Source organism: Equus caballus, chromosome 23 (genome assembly GCF_041296265.1).
Source record: "Equus caballus isolate H_3958 breed thoroughbred chromosome 23, TB-T2T, whole genome shotgun sequence".
Classification (NCBI taxonomy): domain Eukaryota; kingdom Metazoa; phylum Chordata; class Mammalia; order Perissodactyla; family Equidae; genus Equus; species Equus caballus.
The window spans coordinates 54201660-54221110 of NC_091706.1; the positions used below are offsets into that span (position 1 = coordinate 54201660).

Below are 19451 nucleotides of genomic sequence, written 5' to 3' on the forward strand. Positions count from 1 at the left end.
TGGGATTAACTTCCCCTGGAAGGAATCAACTTCATGATGAATATACACCAACCCTGAATAAATCAGGAAATGCTTCCTATTCATGTTTTAGCACTTTCACTTACAGAGTTAACATTTCCACTCGTGTTTTCATTTGAGTCTCTGGGTTGAGGGTATAGTTTCATGTTTTTCTGTCTTTGGTTAAGATTATAACTTCCATACTTCATTTTTTTAAAGGCAATGATAACAGAATACACTTTATGTTTACTCTGCACCAATTGTATACACCCAAGTCAATTTTGCCTTAAGGAAGTGTACTTAATATACTTTGTCTCTTTCATATCCTACTAAATGTGAGTAAGAATAATTGAAGGTCACCTTCCAAGGCAGACAAGGTTTTAAGGAAGACTTTAATGTTTCTGTCTCTCCTTCCATCACACACACACACACACAATTTTTTATAGTAAAGAACTTTTAGAAAATTCTGTGTTGAAAGTATTGATTTAGATGTTAAGTCTGCAGTAACCATTCAGGAATTAAGAGACCATTACCTGAGTGCTCCCTCCAGAAATTATTATTCTGGGTTATTGAATTTTTTGATAAATTGAAGACAAGTTAATAACATTTTTTTCAGTTTTTTAAAAACTAATTTGATTTCTTATTTTCAAAAACAGAGGTTCATGAATATTGTTTGACGTCTATTTAATGACTGTGATACTAAAAGAGTTTAGAGTCACACTGTAAAGGCCATCATATAGGGCTTCTGGACAGATGCGGGCAACAAGGTAGGCAAATTTACATCGACTCTACAAGACACCTTGGGATACGCCAGGGATTTAAGTAGGTGAATATATTTCTATTGTGATAGTATATTCTTTAAAATGGAGCTCAAGAATTTCCAGGTACTCTGAATAATTAAATTCTAATTAAGTAGGTATTTACTATAAAAGTGAACTAATGTGCTTTTAAGGTCACAGTTTAATTAGGCACTTCAACAATAAATGACAAATGTGTGCCAATTGAAAGTTTATCTTTACATATATATCTTTACATATACTTTTTTATCTAGTTCTCATTAGATAAATACTATAGGGTACCATCTCAGTTTTACAGATGAGCAAATGGAAACACTGAGTGTTTTAGGCACTTAGTCCCAACACCACACAGCTCATCGTAAGTAAAGGACACAGAATCTGTATTCCCCAGATCATGTATGCCAAGAAAGAGAATTTTCTACTTCATGTTTGAAGTGATTCATAGGTTTCCCATTTATTGCTCTTAAATCATAGTGGGAATAAGTTATTTATATTTAATTTACAAGGGAGTTTTGAATTACTTTTATTCTGGGCAAGAAACAAAGTTAATATCTTTGTTTCATTATGAGATCAATGGCTTTTAGAGCCCATGAGGACACTTACATTATTATTACACTGCCTTATTTTTCAGAACTTTTTCATTCACTCAATCAATATATATTTATTGGGACACATGTGTCTGATGCTGAGTAAAACAGAGATCCAAAGGAGTTAAGCAACTTACAAACAGGAAGAGATGAAACTAAAACTCAAGTGGCAGTTATAAAGTGGTAAATGAGAGCATCTGGGGCATGAAGCACACCCAGTTCAATTATACACAGATCACTAGTCAAGGATTTTTCAGAGACAATGCAACAACTTATCTAAGCCTCAGTCTCCAGTCTATGAAATGAGAGAATAAAGTTCCTAAGACATAAGGATAATCTGACAATGAAATGGGATAATGTGAGTTGACAGACGCTACTACTGTTAAGCTCCACATAATTATTTTGGGGTAAGAGAGAAAGCAAATTTGACCATATGCTTTAGGAAAAAAGTTTCAATAAACTTCTTTAGAAAATCTTACATGACATAAAAAATATTCAACTTCAGCTATGCAGCATGTAAACTGAATGGAGTAAAATTCAAAGTGGCCCATGTTATTTAGATATTTAACAATCATTTCAAAGTTAAAAGGTACAATTTGTTGTACAGGGTGGGAGAGATCTGCAATGGGTAGGGGGAGTCACTATTCTTTGGATAGCTGCTGTTTCTTTAAATTGGTTGAAAGAGTTGTACAATTGCTGAGTCAGAAGATCTGGCAGCCTGAAAGATTCAGAGCAAGAAAATGGTGGCACTCAAAAGAAAAAAGAAAGCAAAACATAAGCTTTTTTCTCTAATACACTAGCAAAGTAATTGGTGGGACATTAGACAAATGGTAGTTTAAAAGTAGAAAAATTATGATTATAATTTGGAAGGCATAATATTTTAGTTTCTCTTATAATTGCAAATTATTTTTTAGCTTGCATTATTCATATATATTTCCTCTCTCATCAACGTGCTTTTACAGAGGCACAAAGACCCATCATTTTGTCCATAAGTGCTTTATTTCTGCTATGGCTACATTGTACTACGATTTTGCCTTGGTGTTAAATAAACATAATTTAAACCTGTGAAACACTTCTATGTTTTGTTTTTCCTCTCTTACATAATTTTAGGTTGTCATGTTGACCGACCTGGTTTCTGTTTTGGATAATAAAATGAAATGAAAGAAATTCCTTATTACTTATCCCTTTATCTATCTGTCTACCTGTCTAGCACCATTCACCCTATGTAAACAGGGGTAAGTGTACATAGTGTTTCAAAAAGATAAGATATCATAAATGTCTAATGTAGAAATTTTCTGTCTGGTGCTACAAGGTTTAACACACAAGTATATCCTGTTACATCCTTCCCCCTAAAATGTGTTCTGATCAAAAAAAATCTGGCATCTAAGAGATAATCCTTTCTAATTCAGATAAAAGATCACATAATAACAAAAGATTTCCTCATTTGGTAAAATAGCTTCTCCCCTGATTACTCAGACTCTTGGTGTCCTTCCTGGGACCCAAACTGTGATTGACTGACTGTAAAATTTTAAATCTTACCTAAAAGACTGGATCTCAACTTAAAAAAAATAAGGAAAAATAAGGTTAAAAAAGCAACATTGGCCATATTTGTTAAATGATGTCCCTACAAGCCACCTGTAACAGAATCCCCCTCAAATACTTATTTAAAATGCAGATTATTGGGACCTACAAGGAATCTACCAAATCAGATTTTCTGGAAGTGAGATGTGTATTTTAAACAGCAGCCCAAGTAATGATACTCTGCTTTACTTCTTTGACTTCTCATTTCCCTCATGCTTAAATTAAGAAGGTAAAGCCATATTTATTTACATCACTCTGATTGCACGATTTTATTAGTTTCAATTTGCCTAAGACTTTATATATCTTTTTTCACATAGTTCTGAACGTCTACAAAACCTTTCTTCATTTAAAAAAAAAATCTCTACCGGCTTTGCAACTATTTAAATAAATTCTGAGATTTTTCTTTTTTGAAGATGGAGGGGAAAACAAAGCTAGATGAAGAATTAAAGTCATTTGTGATAGAATATATCTTCATGAAGAAAGCCCTTATGTTACTTATAATACAAAAAAAATCAACTTATTCTTTTTCAAAGAACCTCTGATGCATTGAAAATTTAAATCTTGTAGTTGGTGGTTTTCGGGTTTTCCCTTTTCTTACTTCTTTGTGATTATGTAGTTCTGCCTAGCTGCAACAATCATTCCAGGGCTCATGGAATAAACAACAGCGCTGACAAGCAGAGATTTTCTTCAATCCTCCCTTCTTTAAAAAATAAATGCTATTGACACCTAGGAAGTTCAACAATTGTAAATACACGTGGGATTGCTGAATACACATCGAAATAGCATGAATTAGGATATGGTGAATCTGCTGAGGTCCTAAATGGGTGGGCGTTTTCTAGGATGGAGCAGAGCCTTTAAAAGGACCTTCCTTCCCCTTACTGAACAAAGTATTTATTCCCAAGGTTGTCTCCATCAGGCTTGGCTTACTGTCATAGAGTTCGATCTTGTTTCAATACTTACTGAGGTTTTTTCATTCTAATAAATGATTTCATTTGAATGTTTTAACTGACCGGGACAGTTCTCAAACCTGAGGAAAGCCGCAGTATAAGAAGAAAACAGTTGAGAGGCAACATCACTGGAGAAAGACTATGGGCCATTCTCCATACCATCTTGCAGCCCAGACAGAAACAAAGAGGCTGAGGCCTTTCAACACTCTGGTCGCCACCTGGCGTGGAAGGGAATGGAATGGAATAGACGCCATCTTGAAAGTGCACTTTCCCCACCGTCCCTCGGAGTGAACCTGACCCACTTCGCCCCCCCCCCCACCTCTAGAAAAAAGGCCTAGCCAGTTCCAAGCTGGGGAGGCGACTTAGAGATGTCCCCTGTCATACCTTGCACCCCTCCCAAATCCACGAGGCCCACTCAGACTCCGCGTGCCCCCACCCCTTCTCCACCCATCAGAGCCCCAGTCCTGCTCTATGCATAACCCCTGGTCTGCAGTTACTGTTACTCTGATCAAGTCCTACTTGCAGAAATAGTTGGGGTGAGGGGCGAGGACCAGGGAAGGCTAAAAGTAGAAGGGGTGCGTTCGCGGAGTGGGGCGATACGCGGGATCGCGTCTAAACTCTTGCTGGAGGGTCCTACCGCAGGTGCTAGTGAAATCTCCGGGATGCGCTGCGTCTCTAGGAATTAAGAGGGCGGGGAGATAAGGTTCCAGGAGGAAGGTCTGAGCTGGGAGGTGGGGAGGAATGTCCGAGAAGCTTTGAGTCTCACCTCCTACCTGTGGGCTCTCTCTGGGGTCCTGGGGGCGGCGAACCCCAGCCTGATGGCTTTGGGAGAGGACTTGTGAGAAGGGATCCCGAGAAGGGGGCACGTGCTGTGACCAGAGGCCTACCACTCAGGCGTCTGGGAAACAAACAGGAAGAGCTACGCATTTATCGTTGATTTACCGTTTACTTTAAAACCAACTACGTTGCGCACAGGCGCAGCGTGCGAGAGTCTGAAGTCAGAACCCTCTCGTGCTTTCCCCAGACCTTAAAGCCACCTTCTTATACATGATCCCTGCACAACTCAGGTTCCTCACCCTCTCTCATTCCCTCCCCATCTGATGCTTAGCAAGCTCCCCTTTCATCAGTAATGTTGCCATTCCTTTCAGTGGCAAAGGCTTTGAAAATAACACATTTTTTATTGGTGATTTTCATAGCACTTTGGAAAACTCAAAGGTATAACGAAGAAATTAAAGATCACCAGCCCCCATCCCTCCACCCTGAGGAAACCACTATAAATATTTTGGAACTTAAAATGTGTGTGTGCGCGCGGGTGTGTGTAGAGAGAGGAAAAGAGGAAAAGCTAGAAAAATAATTGTTTACTGTTTTGAATCTTGCTTTTTAAAAAAATCACCTAACTTTATAATGTACTTATTCTTACATTCTATTAAATATGCTTCAAAAACATGATGATCATCTGTAATATTCCAGAGTTTTGAATATTCCAGACCATAATTCCAGAGTATAGTTGTACCACAGTTTAACAACTCCTCATTGCTGGAATTTTAGGCAATTTTCAATTTCTTGCTACTATTTACCTGTCTTTATTGATCTCTGTCAGAATCTCTCTTTCCTTAGGATGGTGCCTACATATAGAAAAACTGGATTAAAGTGTATGAATAGTTTAGGACTCCTTGATACATACTGTAAAAATGTCCTCGCCAGTGAGGCATTTAAGAAATGCATTACTCTCTTCAATCAATAAATAGACACAACATTAGTGATCAAGTATGTGAGAATCAGAATATAGAGAACTGTAGAGTTTTTTTTAAAGCTATTCAATACTACAATTTAATATTTACAAAATGAAACTATACTTATTGCTTGCATAATTTAAACTGTAGAAATAAAGCATCACAAAAACTTTTTATCAGGTTTGATTTTGCTGCAGACAGAAGGATTCCCTGGCCAGGGTGTGGGGGTGGGGGGAGGTGTGGGGGTGGGGAGTGAGGTTGTTATGCTTCTCAAGAAGGTTTTAAAAGAGTAAAAACACTGGGCCAAATGTTTAGCCTTCCTTTAAGAAAGTATTTTTGAGATGACATGGACCGCTTAGTAACAGGAGTCATTCATATGTTGGGAAAATGGTTTAGCTTAACTCTGCCATGGTAGCTACTAGTGACAAACTAACATGTAATTAGCAGACCTGTAAAATATTATGGACATAGACAGCAATAGGCTATGTTATAGCTACCTTAGGATGACAATGGACTTTTCAAAATTCAAGAGCCCCCAAAGAAGTAAATGAATATTAAGTCTTGATTTCATAATACAAGCTAGGTATCATGTACACATTAGGAATAATGATTTATGCTAACTGTACAGTGCTTACCTTGAGGGGACACTATGCTGTTAAAGGGGGAATAAAACCCTAAGAGTTCCCAAACAGCAGTAAACCAATAAATATATTAAGTTCATAAAAATGTGACCTTTTTGTGAACATACTAACATAGAAGTAACAAATCAATTAATGTAATTCATCAGGCACGTGTGGATAAGAAACTAGCAATGTGGAATTTTATTATATATATTTTCCAGTCATATAAAAACAGAAAGTCATAATGAACATATTTGCAGAAACTTTAAAAATACGTTAAAATAATAACACCTTACATATTGCATTAATATTAAATAATCCATACAAGTTATTTTTCAGCACTATGGCTCTCAAGGAATTGTATGAGTCCCAACGTAATTACCATCCACATGTATTCTTAAGTCAGTATAAGCATAGATTTAATATATATTAATGTGAAATATATAATTAATATAATTTATAATTAATATTTCCAGATGTTTACATATGTGTATAATTTCACATATGAAGTTAGAGAACTGCACATATTATCAAGACATATTCTATTCTATCCAAGTTATATATTCTGTCTTCAGATAACTACTGAAAAATGGGCTTTTTGTAAGGTCAATGCATTTTTAAATAACTTTACACATGATTCCTGAAAATTAATTCCTAGCTAAATAACAAGAAATAAATGCCTACTTTCAATGAACCTATCCGTTTTATATTTTTGACATTTTATACAATAAATATACTATAAAATGAATATTTTCTCTAACTTAAAGTAATCACAATATTATATTGAATAAATCCTAAAATAGAAAACACATAATTATAGTATTTAATAGGTTAAAAATTTCTACCTTGTTACTATAGATTTCTGGAAGCAGCCCAATAATTTAAATAAAATAGCTTTATACAGAGAGTAATATTAACAACTCCGATTCTCAAAAAAATAGCTAAACGATTGCTAGTATGAATAAAGCTCCATTAAAAAAAAACAGCATCTGGTTAATGTTTTAAAATGAACTAAAATCAAGTCCAGCAACACGCCATGAAATCTTTTACAAGCTCCTTCTACTAATTCTTTTAAAAATTGAACTTTCATAATAATATGAAACAGAAAATGTGTATTTACTCTGTAAATGGTTTGTAGATTTTCGCCAATAAAATCTGAATAGAAACTAAACACCAGTAGTTATAACAGTTTGTATTCATGTGTAAAAAAGCCTATTGCCATTACAATAAAAAATAATTCCCCTTCCGCCGGCCTTTGCTTTTTCAAAACGTATATACCCGGGGAAATGAAGCCACAAGGAAGGTCACAAAATGAAGCCTCATTAAATTGTTTTTAGACTTATTATCCAAGTTCTAATTAGGATGCTGCACGTTGTAACTATATAAATTTTTTCAATTATTCTGGTCATAGGAAATTACACCAATGGTGTAAATATTTATCTGATATGAGAACAAAACTATCTAGGATTTTGTTTTTAAGAAGTAGGCCTCATTTAAAACAATGGTAATTGTGGCCTGAGATGATTAAAATATGATCAGTCTTTACTTGTCAGACTCATCACTGTAGTTGTAGCTAAACTTATGAGCTTTGTCCGGAGCAGTTGCAATGTGTGGCTGCCAAATAAGAAACTATGAAACAAGTCACTGTGAAAGTCCATCTCTCTATTGACTGCAAAAGCTCCTCGTCACAATTACTGTTCTTGGGATCAATGTTACTATTTCGAGAAGTCAAACCATGTGTGAGCCTCCACCCTCGCATGTCCTCCACTACTGGAAGGAGGGAGGGTATACCCGGCAGGAAGGCTGGGGAGAAAAACGCGGCCTCCAGAAAACTAGGACCGTTAGTAACACTTTCCTCCAGGGCGAATAAGGTGCCCTAGAAATACACCTTGTGTATTTCACAGTGTGTGTGTGTGTGTGTGTGTGTATGTGTGTGTGTGTTTACCGACTCCCACCCAGGAAATTCAGGAGTGATTGACTTCTACGGTGGGTTTAGAATCTCCAGGTTCCCCCCCAAAGTTTCACCGGATTGACGAGGTGTGTGAAGGCGGGTCCGGGCTCAACAAATTGGGAGAATCGCACCTCTGAGTAACTGTAACCCGAGGCGGGAAAGGGGGAAAGAGCCTACACGCCCCCCCCCATACACACCACCCCCCCGCCCGGTAACCTCCTCCTCATAACCTCGTCCGGAAGATGATTTATCTGTATATTAAATCACACCAAACAAAACCATCCAAGGAACGACTGCACCCGGGACTTGTCGAGGCCTTTCATACCTGGTATTCCAGGATGCGGCTGCTGCGCTCTGCGCTGGTTCCTCAGTAGCATCAGCACGAGGGCCGCAAGGGCCCGCACGCTCGGCGCCGCGCACTCCGCCGCCGGCCGCACGATTCGCACCACGAAAACCCTCTCTCGCGGCCGGCCCCACGCGCGCGGAGTTCGCACGGTCACTAGGAACCTGGCGCGCACCATTTCTTGCCGCCGCCACCTCCGCCGAGCTCCGCGGCCGCTGCGCCGCCTTTTGGTACCGGTGGTAGCCAGCGCCGCGCCCGCCCCCCGATCGCAAAAGGAGACCCACGCGCCGCCCCCCGCCCATCCCCGCCCCGTAGGCGCGCCCCCGCGCCCCCTGCGCGTGCCCGCCCGCCCCCTACCTCCCCAGATCGCAGAACCGTTCAGCGCCCAGCGCGCGCGGGAAAGGCCGGCCGAAGCGCCGGGGGTGGGGGGGGGGCGGGGGCGCGGCGCGCGCGCGGGCGGCTAGCGCCCAAGGTTCCTCTCCTCTTTCCCGCCCGATACGCGCTCCCTCCCCCCGCCCGCCGCCTTCTCAGCCTCCGCGCGGGCGCCTCACGCCGTGACAGCCCGAGAACACAACGCCGGAACGCATCTCTAGGCAGCCCGCCCCCACGCGACATCCGTCACCTGACACGGCCAAACCAGGAACCGCCGCGGCCCGGCGGCTCCCAGTCCCGCTCGCGTCCCCGCTGCCCTGGACCCCTGCCTTTATTTCTCACGCCCCTCGCCGAGGGGCTTCCACTGCTGCAAATCGGAGAGAGAAAAGGAAAAGGAAAGCAAGGTCATCTCGTCGCTCTATCCGCCATTCAGTTTGAAAGAAATGGCGCTCCGCTCCGCTTCTACATTTGGGAGACCGGCGAAATTAAGGGAAGCCGCTGCGTGCGGCCGACGCGACATCTGGACACTGCGTGGCGCTGGCGCCGCTGGAGCGGCGGGCCGGCCGCCTGATCAGGTAGGCGGAGCCGAACCCCAACCCCGGGGTCGCTGCGGGGTGCGGGCGCCCCTTCCCCTCCCGGCTGTCGCTGTTGCCGAGGGCGCCGGGCTGGGCCTAGAACCCAGTCCGCTCACCCGGGCCGTTTTTATTTTCGGTTTTAACTTAAGAGACGCGCGGAGCATCTGAACGCTTCTTCCTCTTTCGTCCTTGTGCGGCGCTCCCCGCCCCCACCGGCTGCTCCCCGCGTTCACCGGCCGCCGGCCGCAGCCTCCTCCCAGCCCGGCGTCCGGACACCCTTCCGTCTCGCCGCCTGCCTTCGCAGCGTGGTCCCTCTCCCCCCACCTCCCCTCTTTCCTCTTCCCCCCTCTTTTCTTCCACATCACTGATCCTTTCTTTCTGGACACCCTCCCTCCCCCTTCCCCGCCGTGGTCCACTCAGAACAGGAAAAGCGGGGGAAGGAAAGGAAGGAGCAACATAAAGGAGGGGTGAGTCCAGGACACGGAGGCGGCCCGAGGACATGGAGGAGCCCGGTTCCAGAGCGCTGTCTGGCGGGTCCCGGCTCTCGGGTTGGATGGAGCTCGGACGCGGGCTCGCCGGTCCCCGAAGGCGGGAAGTCGAGCCCAGGACGCCGCTTTCAGGCGGGCGGCGCTGAGCCAGTGTCCCCACCTCCGGGGCCTGCGGGCAGTCTCGATCGGTCCAGCGCCTCGCGGGCTGGAGGCACGGCCTGGACAGCCGCGCGTGTAAAAGAGAATGTGGGACCAGGCCCGGCTTCGGAGCCCGAGAGGTGGCCCGCCCCACAGCGGCGTCTTCCACATGTGCCCGGGCCTAGTGGCCTAGCTGCAGAAGTGGATCCACAGCGGGAGAGCTGAAACGGCCTTATCGATCCGACACCCAGACCCTCACTCCTTGGAGGAGGAAAGGGAGGCTCGGGGATTGTCTCAGCCGCCGGTACTGTCACTGAGAGGCCAGGTCTAGCGGCAGGCTTCTTCCACTTCTGCATCACATGACTCGCGATTGGATGAAATGAGGCTTAGGACCACTTTTCAATAGGCACTCTAAATACGTACTTAGATCTTTACAAATGCACCCCTCCTCTCCTGGTAGGATTCACTCAGAGTTTACCGAACAGAACATCGTGCCCCGTGCTGAGGCTGCTTGCCACTCCTCTGCCTAGAATACATGCTCTTTCTAGCTCTTCACAAAGCTAGCTCCTTCTCCTTCACGTCTCTTCTCAGGGATCCCTGCTCAGAGACTTCCTCTTTCAGGCGCCATCATATCACGATGTTTGTACATATATAGCACTTAGCATACAGAAATTATCTTATGAAACTGTTTACTTGTTTCTCACAGTGGTATGTAAACTCCCTGGGAGCCAGACCCTGCTCTGTACTGAACTACACCGATGACTCCCTCTCTCCCTTAACAGAATCCTTATAGGAGCAATGGACTAGTAAAAACGAACGATTGTACCGAGGGATTTCATTTTATGGCCAGTAGAGGAGGGGCCCTTTAGAGGGTGGGTAGTTCAAAGAAGGCATCCTGGAGGAAAAATGCTGCCCACTTCCAGCATAGAATCGTTTAAGGACCCTGGGGGAATGGAAGAGTGAAGGGTTTCCTGGGCCCAGGCAAGGTGATTAGCTGTGGCAATAAATAATGGTGGGTGAGGGTGAGTAGACCTGTATTACACATCTCTTGAAATTATTAGAGGTCTCCGGGGAAACAGAACCAATAGAATGTGTGTGTGTGTATGATTTATTGTAAGGAATTTTCTTACCTGATTGTGGGGGGTGGCAAATCTGAAATCTGCAAGACAGGCAGGCAGGCTGGAGATGCAGGGAAGAGTTGATGTTGTAGTTTTGAGTCCGAAGGCGGCCTGTAGACACAATTCCTTCTTCCTTGGGGAACTTCAATCTTTTCGCTTAAGGCCTTCGACTGATTGGATAAGGCCCACACTCATTATGGAGGATAATCTGCTTTATTCAAAGTTGTGGATTTAAATGTTAATTATAACTTAAAAAAAAAAACCTTCACAGCAAGGTCTAGACTGCTGTTTGACCAAACAATTGGGTACCATAGCCTAGCCAAGTTGATACATAAAATTAAACATCACATTATCCCATTATGCCTGAGGGGTCTGCCGAGCCTCAGTTTCCCAGCCAAGTTTAAATCCGGGGATCTGTCTGTATTATTGGGCCTGTATAGCTTAACCAATAACCATTTCCTCTCCACCCAAACTTGTTCTGCAGCTAAGGGGAGTCATCCACTTCAGAGAAATGCCATTTGAGTAAGAGCACTGAATAAGATCATTATACAGACAGCTCTGTATTCAATGAAGATAAATTTTAAAATTCAGACTTTAAATTCCATCTTGGATTTCCCCTGCTGCCCAACACCTGTGTTTTGTTAGTTGTGGTATGCAGGGGAATTCTATCTAATTTTAATATTAGACTAAGCAAAATATAATTATGCAGATGAACCTGTAGCAAAACAACTAATTTGTGGCATTCCAAAGGCTTTTGGAATTCCAAGCGACTTTTTGCTATGTGCTCTTCCAAAAAGTGTATGATCAAGAATGGAGCAGTATTATGTGCATGGCCTTTCACTTATGTTACTTATTTTATTCTCACAGTGGCCCTTTGAATCTGGGATTACTACCCCTACTTTACAGGTAAGAACAGTGAGGCCCAAAGGGCTCAAATCTTGGACACTTTATGGCCCGCAAGTGCCAGGGCTGCAAGCATCACGAAGGTCTTTGGACTACAGGCCCTGTGCTCTTTCTGCTGCACTAAAGGCTGGAGTTGATAGGTGTGAGCTGTCTGTGGGTCATCTGTGCAGAGAGAGAATCACTGAATGTTGGAGTTTTTCTTTGCTCTCTTCCGTGGCCTAAAAAACTGACTCTGCAGATGTCTCGGAGTTTTTGAGTGGAGGATAATGATTTTCTATTTTGGATCAGCAAATTTATCCACAGGCAGATAGGAGAGGGCACTTAACATACTTTGTCTTGTGCCACCTTCTCCTGCCCCGCGATGTCCCAGGACACTAGCTTTTTCCCGCAGGTGACTCTTGATTATCAAAATTCCAGGAGAAACTTTGCTAATATTGTACACGCTCAAATTGAAAACCCCAAAGATGTAAGACAAAAGACATCATAAGCAAGATTTAAAAACTATTATTTGAACGTTTATGTCAAAAAGTTAACTTCCAGAATATATAAATAAATACATAAATGAGTAAAAAGATAACCCAGTAGAAAAATGAGCAAAGAAAATAATGGGCAGTTTATAGTAGAGGATATACAAATAGTCAAAAAATATATGAAAAGATACTCAGTTTTACTCATTAGTAAAGAAATGTAACAGAACAATGACATATACCTATAGTTGTGGCAAAAATAAAAAAGAGTGATAACTTTGGCAAAGTTGTCAAGAAACTCACTCTTACACAGTATTGTAACTTGGCGCAATTGTTTTGGGAGGCAATTTTACACTATTTAACAAAATTGTATGGGCATATGTGGGCATATGATAGAGTTATCACATATGGATCTATTCCATGATTTCAGGAGCCTCTAGATCTGTTTAAATCCCACCATAAACAGAAGAATTTAAGTTCATTCTCTTTATAAAGAAAAATTAAATGGCATTTTATTTGACATTCACCCCCAGGTATATATTATGTCTGTATAATGACCGTGCTGTCCCCACCAGTCATTTGAGACCAACAGATAGGGAAGTGGTTCTCAGCCTGGCTTCATATCAGAATCACCCATGGATGTTCTAAAATCTAGATTTGCTGGCCAATTTCAGGTCTAAGAATTAGCATCTCTAGGTTTGGGGCCTCAAATTTCTGTGGTGGTTACTTTAAAACAGTACAGAAAATAAACCGAATTAGGTAAAAATCTCCTGAAATCTCCCTACCCGCCATTCTCACTACCCAGGAGTAACCACTTTTTTTAAAAATGTTTAACCTTCCAGAAATATGGATACATATAATTGTAAACACCCCTCCCCCAACACACACATTTCGAAAATGTAAATGGGATCATGCTATTCTGCAACGTGTTGTGTTTGATCAGTAACAGATCTTGGACAACTTCCATTTTCAGGACATATATATGCACTTCATATTTTTATGGCTGCATAGTTTTGTATTTTATGGATGAACCAAAATTTTTTAAAACCAGTCTCCTGTTGACAAACATGTAAATTGCGTCCTTTTTCCTGTCCTGCTTTTCCTTTCCTTTGCTTTTTCCTTCCACATACATGAACAGACACCTTGTGTGTGTGTGTAAAATCTTTCCATACTTATATGTGTGTGTATATATATGTGTTTCTTTATATCTTTAATATTTACATAGATGTGTATATATATACTTATATATGTTTTTCATACTTATATGAGTTATAGCAGTGGAATTGCTGAGTCAAAGGATACATATATCTTTATATATGTATATGTACATGCACATTTCTTTCTTTCCACAGACACACACTACATATATAGTATATATATTTCCATACATATATTTACGTATGTGTCTTTGCATATTTATATAAGTTATAGGAGTGGAATTGCTGTGTCAAAGGCAGCCCAGAGATTAGACAGTAATAGAGGATGAGAAAATATTTTAGGCAAGGTTATAGTTTATAACTCCAGGTGGCATGTTGAGAGGGGACACAGAGGACTGGAAAGGGGACTGCTGTACATTAGGAAAGGTGATAGAGCTTAGTAACTCATAACCTACAGATGGAATGAGGAGCCATTGAGTATAAATATTTCCAACACTCACCCTTCAGAAGAGAACTCCATGTGTTGTCAATAATCTGTTGACCTATCTGTGGGTTTGTGAACAGAATAAATTGCTTACTATTTTATGTTTATATGTTATTTCTTATAAACATATAATAAAATATGTAATAACATACAGAAGTTATTTACAGCTTAATCCGATAAAGAAAACAAAATGCAATTATTCATACTAAGAGATGAGTGAGATCTGAATAACAATGGATAATGCTTATGTATTGGGTTTGAGATTATGTTGAAAGCCACTCAAACAGCAGACACTCATTACTGGCCCTGACTCCCCCTCTGTATTCACAGTCCAGTACCCAGTATCTGGTGCGGAAGGAAGTGGGATTCTCAGGGAGACCTAGTTTTCAGCTAAGGCAAGGAGATACCGAAATTTGTGAAGGGATAAGAAGGTAGAGGGGAGTTTGCTTAAAGTGAAATGGAAACCCAGAGGTCACATCAGAAAGAGTTCAAAGGAAGTAGCACCAACCCTATCATAACAGGTTATTTGAATGAGAGGATAGATAAATAGAAGATTATACATTTTGGTAGGAAGCCAAATATGAAAGGGAAATGAGGCATAGTTTAATTACTGTAATTGGTCTTAAAGTTTTGACTTTAACTCTGTTGTAAAACATTTTCTGTGCCAGCACTGACTCTATATATCTCCTGGAGGTCTACCGCCAGGGGCTTCTAAGTGGCAAGAGGATTCATAGGTGTTTCGGCTTCCTTTATAAACTTCCAGGATAATGTAGATCGCTGTGAAATAGCATATCATCTGCATACATCTCTCATAGTTTTTTTTTTCCAGAGCAAAATCTTTGGTTTATATTTCTTTCACACTTCAAATTAGTAAATCAGAGTTGAGTGCTCAGTTTTGATGTACAGCTTGATTTATATCACTGTGCTTAATATGTAATTCACACCAGTTACATTGTTTCATTAGCAGCACTGGCTTCAAAGTAAGTTTTCCTTTATTACATAACTAATAAAGGGATGATATATAAAAGTCACTGTTACCATGAACAAAGTACTTTTTTTCCTTATGCAAGGAATGATATTAAAATCTTCCAAGTGGGGGATGCAGGAGGCAAGAAAGGAGTCGTCCCTTTGTAATAGGTGAACTTGAGAAAAGTGTTATAGAAAATCAAGATAGGGAGGAAGGAGCAGATTCCCATTATTTTGGGCCTGTAAATATTTCTCAAATTCCATCAGCATGTACACCATACACAGTTTGGTTTGATTTGATTATTTCTGTTCAACTATTGACCCGTCTTCCACAAACCACTACCAGGCTGCTCCTCCTTCTGTTCCTTTTGTTGTTTTCTTTTCTTCTCACTCTCTGCCCTCAAATGGCCGATATGTACATATTTAGGTGACACAGAACTCTTCCCTAACCTGCTGGTTCCTACTATCACCCAGGCAAAATTTAAGGACTTAAAGGTTCAGGGAATCTAATGAGAACAAACAAGAAAGTACAGAACCTTAAAAATTGGTCTGTAAAGTACATGCCAATTGTTTACAGAGAGTTACTCATCTTCTTATGACTTCTCCCGTGTGCTTTAGCCTTTTCTGCGCTTTGCACTTTCTGTTTCTTCTAATATCCTCAACCTTTTCTTTTGGTTTTAACTCCTACACCAACCCCATTTAGGTCAGAGTCCCTTGTTATATGCTCATTTAAAAACCACTTTTTCTTTCCAAGCACTTAGATTAGTTTGTAAACACCTACTTCAGCATTATTTTATAAATCTACTGGGTCTCCTTGCTAATCTCACTTTAAGAAACTAATTCTTCTACTGGCTCTGAGTGGCATGAGAGAAATGCAAAAAAGAACAGGAAAAATCAGAGGTAAGATGACATGGGAAAGATCTTAAAATTAAACTAGTTATTTTGCAAAGCATCTTTTCTGTCCTAGATCCCACAAACTTGTCTGTAATTTTTCAGCTAACTGGTGGAGGTGGTGTTTATAAAGATATTTCCCCCTCTAGGGCTCCAGAATTTTAAAATGTGTGTCTCCTCTCTATTCCTCTCTATATCTTTCCTTGGCACATACCATGGCACAATTATTACTAATAAAATATAAGACTCCACTACAGTCGTGTGCAACAAACTCATAAAAGGATAAAACTTCAGTGATTGTAGGCAACTTAGAAGTAATCTAGTCCACCTTTTATAGGTGAGGAACATTGAGGCTAATCAAAGTTACATGGCTTAGTAAGTCATACATTGAATTAGTTGAAGAAACGACACTGGAACCCAGGTCTTGCATCTTCCAATCAAGTCCTAATTTCTCCTTCCTCCATTCTGACTCTCCCCTGGGGTTATAAATGGAACAGGAGGAGATATTGAAAGTAACGTGATTCAACTCTTGTTGCTCCTTCAAATAACTTTTAAAATTAAAATAATCTATCTCTATGTATTGATTTGTAGCTTAGTAATTGAACAGTGTGAGATTACATCCACCTAAAAATTATTGTTCAAGTTTTCACAAAATAACTAGTTTGTTAATAGTGAAAACCTACTAATCATGTTAGAATTTGGTTATGATTAGCTGCTGACATAAACATGAAAGCATGCCTCTTGTACTTTGCATTTGCTTTGGAAGGTAGTCCACAAGATGATTTCTTTCAATGGTTTCTTTCACTTTTCTTGATCACTAATTCTACTTGCTCTTCTTTTGGTAGAGTGACAACGTCTTGAACACTGGAAAGATTATACTTTACCATAAAAATAATCAGCCCCTGATAAGCATAAAAGGAAAAGAAGCATGTCTTTTGCTTTTTTGAAACAACTGAGGGGTAATTATAGACGTGGTGAAAAAAAAATCGCTATTGACTATTAGATATTAACACCCAAGTAGTTTGTTTTTAACATTTCCCATAAGGGAAGGGCAATATAGAATCTCAATGTCAGTTAAATTAGTGGTATTTATTTGCTGAAGGCCAGTTACCTAGCTTCATAAGATGAATTATTTGGGCCAGGAGTCATAGTGTGTTTGCCATAATACAGAAATAAAATATGATAAAAGCATTCCTATGTAAACACTTTCTCAAAGCTGTTTGGAATTTTATGGATCATGAGCTCTCCTTTTGAATCTGTTTCATTCCCTAGATCTGAAATTACTAATTTTAGCCATTAGAACACAAGAAACTTCAAAGAAATTTTGCTTTCATGGCAAATCATCCTTGTTTCTTCATCCATCCATTCAGCTGAAAAAGGAAATATAAAAATGAGGCCAAATGAATAAATCAATGAATTCTGAACTTATTTCACTTCTAGATCTTGGAATGAAGCTCAGGTAGTAAGATTTGTACAAACCTTGGTAATATTTTAGATTTAGATACAGAAATTAACAAACATATTTTTCTGTAATTTCTCAATGGAGCCAGAAGCAGGGCTCGTGGATGTAGAGCTACATTTGTTTGCATGTATCCTTCCAAGTGTAGTCTTTAACAAATTTAACAGTGTATACCTACTTGTGCTGCTGATAAAACACACCAGCCAAACCCATCTACCAGGTGGCTTTTGAAAACTGAATTACTTTTACATGCATTAATAAATTACTATTTCAGTGCAACCAGGTGGTACTTGATTTTCAATAATGTTTTAGTGTGTGTATATATATATATATACACACAATATATATGTTCATATATGAATATGTATATATATATTCATAAAACAAAAACAATGTAAAATGGTACTGTGAGATCCACAACCATATTTTCTTGTTTTAGTTTCCCGTAATATCAGGTTGTCATTGGGTTCCACAATTTCTTTAAATTTGGAATGAAATCACATGTTGCATTATGTATTTCAAGGGATTATTTTCATTACTCAGCCTCATACAACTAACAAATTTGAATGTCTCGGAACTTAGGAAGTAGAGGACAAAATAAGGGATTTCATAAATCAAATGGAAGATTTTAAATGATCATTTGGCTTCTTTTATGCAGAATGCTTCTTAGTAATTGTAAAACAATATAAACTTTAAAAATACTATTCTTATAGTCAGTAATGATCGGGTGCTTAGGTGATAACTAGAATTGTATTTTCTGTCCTTATGGCTTAATTTGAAAGTGGGGATTCCATTACCTTTGTTCCAAAAGTGTCTTTTAGGCTTTTCTTTTGGGGCTATTCTCCATACTGTTGACATTTTAAAATAGATTTAAAACAATCTGTTCAGATTTATTAGATGCTATAGAAAGAAAAAGTATCCTAGGAACTTACAAGGGAGGCCTTTGTGTACTGCTTTTTCTTTTTCAAAGTATTTGACTTTATGCCTATCATTAATAATTTTGGAGAACAGGATGGAGCAGTGGGAAAACAAAACAACACAAAATCTTAAGCTTTGGTGCCAGATAGACTTACTTTGTACAATCATGGAATGAATATCTTGTGACCTTTGACAAGTTACTTGATATTTCTCTGTCTCATTGTCCTTATTTGGGAAGCAATATGTATCTCACAGGTTTGTTTTAAGTGTTAAATGAACAAACGTATTTTAAAGCATGCTTGGCACAAGTTGTGTGTCAATAAATGTTTATATATTTTTTCCAATGAGATATTCTCTGATTCCTTTTTTTAAAGATTGGCACTTGAGCTAACATCTGTTGCCAATTGTCTTTTTTTCCTTCTTCTTCTCCCCAAAGCCCCCCAGTACATAGTTGTATATTATAGTTGTAGGTCCCTCTGGTTGTGCTATGTGGGACACCACCTCAGCATGGCTTGATGAGCAGTTCTAGGTCCGTGCCCAGGATCCTAACAGGCAATAACCCTAGGCCGCTAAAGCAGTACGTGCAAACTTAACCACTTAGCCACCAGGCTGGCCCCTGCTCTGATTCTTAACTCAGCTTCCCCAGTAATGTATTCATTTGGAGAATAAAGAAGTGATGGAGAAGTAAAGATGTGTTTATTTAGCTCAAAGGAATCCCTTCTTTAAATCTCTCAAATTCTTTTTTTCTGTTCCCTTGTCTCTGTCTGTCTGTCTCTCACACACACACACCATGTATAAATCTTTCTATGGCAAGTGTAAGAAGTTTTTATAAATTGTTGTTGGTATCACTTATCAACAATTATTTCAAAGAGTGAAATAAGTGAACCCCTCTGAATCTTTAATATCTCTCAGGAGTGAGTGGTAAATCCATGGACATACATTAAACCACATTTCCCACA

General features: G+C 40.0%; 1 protein-coding gene across 3 annotated transcripts in view; it reads right to left on the reverse strand.

The window, feature by feature from the left end:
• Positions 1 to 14331, reverse strand: part of LOC100146270 (cyclin-dependent kinase inhibitor 2A) — a 31954-nt gene extending 17623 nt beyond the window's left edge. The window contains exons 1-2 of one of the 3 annotated variants that reach the window (XM_070248670.1): positions 14275 to 14331; positions 11260 to 11455 (exon numbers count right to left, since the gene is read on the reverse strand). The gene's annotated coding sequence lies outside the window, so the exon portion shown is untranslated. Of the gene's footprint in view, positions 1 to 8538; positions 8890 to 8913; positions 9058 to 11259; positions 11456 to 14274 lie in introns of those variants that run through there. The other 2 variants (XM_070248671.1, XM_070248668.1) reach the window with 2 other exon arrangements.
• Between the last annotated feature and the right edge of the window lie 5120 nt (positions 14332 to 19451).